At 38.9% G+C, this 6,157-nt stretch overlaps 1 pseudogene; it reads right to left on the bottom strand.

Annotated features, from left to right (window-relative positions):
• Nucleotides 1-5,836: 5,836 nt before the first annotated feature.
• LOC141113034 (U2 spliceosomal RNA) lies at nt 5,837-5,957 on the bottom strand (annotated as a pseudogene).
• Nucleotides 5,958-6,157: the final 200 nt, after the last annotated feature.

Here is a 6,157-nt window from a genome sequence, read left to right as displayed (position 1 = left end):
TCCAGACCCCTTATTAGCTTTGTTGCCCTTCTTTGTACTCGCTCCATTTCCAGTACATCCTTCCTGAGGACTGGTGCCCAGAACTGGACAGCATACTCTAGGTGCGGCCGGACCAGAGTCTTGTAGAGCAGGAGAATTATTGTTTTATCTCTGGAATTAAATCCCTTTTTAATGCACGCCAATATTCTGTTTGCTTTGTTAGCAGCAGCTTGGCATGGCATGCCATTGCTGAGCCTGTCATCTACTAGGACCCCCAGGTCCTTTTCCATCCTAGATTCCCACAGAGGTTCTCCTCCTAGTGTATAGATTGCATTCATATTTTTGCCACCTAAATGCATTATTTTACATTTTTCTACATTGAACCTCATTTGCCATGTAGTTGCCCACCCCATTAATTTGTTCAGATCTTTTTGCAAGGTTTCCACATCCTGCGGAGAAGTAATTGCCCTGCTTAGCTTAGTATCGTCCGCAAATACAGAGATTGAACTGTTTACTCCATCCTTCAGGTCAACCTGTCATCACACATTTCCCGTCAGAAAATCTGATTGTGTGTACGAGGCTTAACACTCTAAACTAAAGATCTAAGCATCACACCAAAGTCCAAAATGTAGTTTAGCTCCAAACATATAGTGAGTGTAACAGCCAACACATTTTGGGAGCCACAAATTGCCCCATTCTTGAGGGCTTCAAAAGATATGGAATCAGTTGGTATGGACTGATTTAGGCTGCTGTTAAGCCGCGTACACACGAGCGGAATGTCCGGCAGAAAAAGTCAGACGGAAGCTTTTCATCGTCTATTCCGATCGTGTGTAGGCCTCATCGGACTTTTTTTTTCGAAAACTCTGATGGACCTAGAAATGGAACATGTTTTAAATATTTCCGACGGAACCAATCCTATTGGGAAAACCGCTCGTCTGTATGCTGTTCCAACGGACCAAAAATGACGCAGGCTCTGAAGCAAGTACAAGATGGAAGCTATTGGCTACTGGCTATTGAACTTCCTTTTTCTTGTCCCGTCGTACGTGTTGTACGTCACCTCGTTCTGGAGGGTCGGACTTTGGTCAGACTTTGGTTTGACCGTGTGTAGGCAAGAGCGCTTGAATGGAATTCTGTCGGAGTTCCGTTGGAGAAACCTTCGGAGTTTATTCCGACGGCAAAACCGGTCGTGTTTACAGGTGCTTTACTGAGTCTTTTTTAAACAGCAGGATTTTATGTTTCAGCTGATTCAATATCTTTTTAAGTCCTGATGTAGAAGGAAATGTAGGGCTCCCAACTCGCATTGGCTCAAGTTGGGCTTTTTAGAGTGAATACAATGTCTATGCCATTTTAGTTTGTTCTCATACGCTGTGATCTTAGTTTCCATGTGACAAATTCACTTTGATAGCTTAATTCCTTCTTAAAGAAAAGCCGAAGCCACATCTATCATAACATGTTAACCGTACACTGAAAAAGATGAACCTCCTAATAACTTTCGTGATTAAAATAAAAGAAATCCACATATTTCCTGTAAGATAATCATTTGTTTTAATACAGATCTGGATCCGTTTGGCATTAAATCCGGCAAAGCCTCTTAAGAGCTTTATCCTCTTTAAATTTTCCTTTTAAATTCAAAGGATTTTTGTAACAATTCTGCTGCCTTGTATGTTTTCTTTTCCTGTTTCTAGTTCCGGACGATAATGTCATTTTTATTTGCGTTGCAACTTAGATTTCTGCATGAGAAGCAGCTTGGGTTCATGTTTTTTTGTTTTGTCTCCCCTTCTTTTGTTATGAAATCTATTTACTGCAAAATCGGTGACGGAGTAGCTATTGCTGGAGCATTTTAAGCTGTCCTCATTATTTTTTGGTTGCACATATTTCTACAATTGTTTGAGGAAATGAGCAATTTGTTAGAGATGCAGAATAGAAGACAAAAAAAAGTTAAAACTCAGTTGGCCAGCTGTAATTGGTGCTTAGTCTGCAAATGTTTTGAGATGACCTTATGGAATAACAAATTTGAAAGCTAAAAGGAAATAACGCTTGATACAGAATAGTACCGTGTATACTGTGTTATTATGCTGCAACGAGAATGCAGATCCACGTTTTTTACATTTTTTTTTTTCAATATAGTTAATATAGTTTAGTATATTGCATATTGGGTAGAACACCAGTACATATAATATGCACTGGTATTCTACCCAATATGCAATATACTAAATGCCTGAATGAATCCAGGATGATCTACCCCGAGAGTTTCCCATTACTCTCAGTGAGTGATAAGTCTTCCATTGTGAGGGGGAGAAAGAAAAAAAAGGAAAAAAGGAAAAAAAATCCTCCTTAAAAAACTTAAAAAAATAAACTTTTTTCTTTCAACAGTATCCAGACTACCAGTCTTTTTGAGCATCATTGAAGGTATGCAATAACCAAATGAAAGAAATACATTTTACAGCTTTAAATAAACGTATTGGGTCTTCATAGAGGGGCTGTTCTTGACCCTTATTCAACAGCCCAATGGTACATTTGCATGAAGTTCAGCTTTACATTTACAGCTTTAAATAAACATATTGGGACTTCATAGAGGGGCTGTTCTTGCCCCTTATTTAACAGCCCAATGGTACATTTGCATGAAGATCAGGCTGTTTAAAGTTACTTTTTTGGGCAATAGCAAGCTTCTGGTGGTTGAAAGTGGTTGCTCAGATATCATTCTTCTCTTATTAAGAAGAGAGAGTATCTAAAGCTAAACTCCAGGTATGATCATAATTACCTGCTTACCTCACGACATCTTGGCACAACTGTGGAGGTTGTGATGGACCACTCTGGAGGTTGACTGTGGTAGTAGTTAGCACTACTACAGTAATTGCCGCAATCTTCCTGGCCGACAGCCCTCTGTCAGTGGGTCATCCACCCTTAACGGAATGCCTTGTTTTTTTTTTTTTAATTAATACAGGGCTTTTGCTGACCAGACTAGGTTGAGATATTGGTGTCACTACCCCTCCTCTCCACCTCAGAAATGCCTTGTATTCATTGAAAGATGAAAAGGCTTTTTTATGCCGCGTACACACGAGCGGAATGTCCGCCAACAGCCTGTCATCACACATTTCCCATCAGAAAATCTGATTGTGTGTACGCGGCTTAACACTCAAAACTGAAGATCTAAGCACCACACCAAAGTCCAAAATGTAGTTTAGCTCCAAACATATAGTGAATGCAACAGCCAACACATTTTGGGAGCCACACATTGCCCTATTCTTGAGGGCTTCAAAAGATATGGAATCAGTTGGTATGGACTGATTTAGGCTGCTGTTATGCCCTGTACACACGAGCGGAATGTCCGGCAGAAAAAGTCTGACAGAAGCTTTTCATCGCCTATTCCGATTGTGTGTGTGCCTCATCGGACTTTTTTTTCCGAAAATTCTGACGGACCTAGAAATAGAACATGGTCTAAATATTTCCGACGGAACCAATTCCTATCGGGAAAACCGCTTGTCTATATGCCGTTCCGACGGACCAAAAACGACGCACGCTCTGAAGCAAGTACGAGACGGAAGCTATTGGCTACTGGCTATTGAACTTCCTTTTTCTAGTCCCGTCGTACGTGTTGTACATCACCGCGTTCTGGACGGTCGGACTTTGGTTGGACTTTGGATTGACCGTGTGTAGGCAAGACCGCTTGAATGGAATTCCGTCTGATTTCCGTCGGAGAAACCTTCGGAGTTTATTCCGACAGCTAAACCGGTTGTGTGTACGCGGCATAAGAAGATCACTGTAGTAGAAACATGCCTGAGTAGTCCATTGAGTCTGTCCATTTTTTTTTTATATATATAAGCAGTATTTTAACCCTAATCAAATTAGAAAAGTGAAAAAAAATAGTGGCACTTAAATCGCACTGCTGTGATCAAACATAAATATTCAATTCAACAAATGTAAATGTGTTAACAATCATAAATATTATCACCCTGTGACAAGTGAAAAATAAAATAAATAAAAAAAATACTAATAGAAAAAAAATAATTCCTATAATGCAAAAAAAAAAAAAAGTTCATAAAAATAAAAATAAATCCAGTGAAGCTTGTTGTAGTGTCTTGTTGTTCATCCACCACACCAATGTGCTCAGTGATTCCACTCCCTTCAGAAAACACACTAAAGTGGCAGCTCTATACATTTTTTTTTTAATTGGTTTTTGTTTTGTTTGTTTTTTTTGTTATAGATCATTGTTTGTTCCAAGCATGTTTAACCGCTTCAGCCCCGGAAGATTTTACCCCCTTCCTGACCAGAGCACTTTTTGCGATTCGGCACTTTAACTGACAATTACACGGTCGTGTAACGTTGCACCCAAACAATTGGCATCCTTTTTTGCACACAAATAGAGCTTTCTTTTGGTGGTATTTGATCACCTCTGCAGTTTTTATTTTTTGCGCTATAAACAAAAAAAGAGCAACAATTTTGAAAAAAACGCAATATTTTTCACTTTTTGCTATAATAAATATCCCCCAAAAATATATAAAAAAACATTTTTTTTTTAAATTGGTTTTTGTTTTGTTTGTTTTTTTTGTTATAGATCTTTGTTTGTCCCAAGCATGTTTAACCGCTTCAGCCCCGGAAGATTTTACCCCCTTCCTGACCAGAGCACTTTTTGCGATTCGACACTGCGTCGCTTTAACTGACAATTACACGGTCGTGCAATGTTGCACCCAAACAAAATTGGGGTCCTTTTTTCCCACAAATAGAGCTTTCTTTTGGTGGTATTTGATCACCTTTGCGGTTTTTATTTTTTGCGCTATAAACAAAAAAAGAGCGACAATTTTGAAAAAACTGCAATATTTTTCACTTTTTGCTATGATAAATATCCCCCAAAAATATATATAAAAAAACTATTTTTTTCCTCAGTTTAGGCCGATATGTATTCTTCTACATAGTTTTGGTAAAGAAAATCGCAGTAAGCGTATATTGATTGGTTTGCGCAAAAGTTATAGCATCTACAAAATAGGGGATAGTTTTATGTCATTTTTATTATTATTTTTTTTTTATTAGTAATGGTGGCGATCTGCGATTTTTATCATGACTGCGACATTATGGCGGACACATCAGACAATTTTGACATATTTTTGGGACCATTGGCATTTATACAGCGATCAGTGCTATAAAAATGTATTGATTACTGTAAAAATGTCACAGGCAGGGACGGGATTAGCACTAAGGGGCGATCAAGGTGTTAATTGTGTTCCCTGGGTGGTGATTCTAATTGAAGGGGGGCTGTGTAGGGGAGATGACAGATCGCTGTTCATACTCTGTATGAACAGACGATCTGTCTCTTCTTCCCTGAGAGAACCGAAAATTGCTCGGGGGCGAGTGCCTCCGGCGGTGCGCACACGCCCCCTAGTGGCCACAGGGCGAAGCGACGTTACATTACGTTGTTTCGCCCAGCCGTGCCATTCTTCCCCAGTACAACTGCGGCGGCTGGTCAGCATGTGGTTAACTTAGCTTTATGTTAACCACTTCAGCCCCGGAAGGTTTACTCCCCTTCATGACCAGGCAATTATTTGCGATACGGCACTGCGTTACTTTAACTGACAATTGCACGGACATGCGACGCTGTACCCAAATAATATTGATGTCCTTTTTTCTCACAAATAGAGCTTTCTTTTGGTGGTATTTGATCACCTCTGCGGTTTTTATTTTTTGCACTAGAAACAAAAAAAGACCAAAACTTTTGAAAAAACCCAATGTTTTTTACTTTATGCTATAAAACATACCCAATAAAAAAAAAATCAAATTTATTAATCAATTTAGGCCAATATGTATTCTGCTACATATTTTTGGTAAACAAAATCCCAATAAGTATATGTTGATTGGTTTGCACAAAAGTTATAGCGTCTACAAACTATGGAATTATTTTATGGAATTATTATTATTATTTTTTTTTTAATTACTGATAAGAACAGATACTACACTTGATCTTAGCCAGAAGGCCGAGAAGGCCGGGAATTATTTTGATTTTTTTTTACTAGGATTGGCAGCGAGCAACGATTTTTAGTGGGACAGCAAAATTGCGGCGGACAAATTGGACACCTAACTGACACTTTTGACACTTTTTTCAAGACCAATAACTTTGATACAGTGATCACTGCTAAAAAAAATGCACTGTCACTCTACTAATGGCACTGGCGGGGAAGGAGTTAAC

This window comes from Aquarana catesbeiana, linkage group LG11 (assembly GCF_042186555.1).
Source record: "Aquarana catesbeiana isolate 2022-GZ linkage group LG11, ASM4218655v1, whole genome shotgun sequence".
Lineage (NCBI taxonomy): Eukaryota > Metazoa > Chordata > Amphibia > Anura > Ranidae > Aquarana > Aquarana catesbeiana.
Note: the sequence above shows the minus strand (reverse complement) of the source record. Positions and strands in the feature narration are given on the sequence as shown.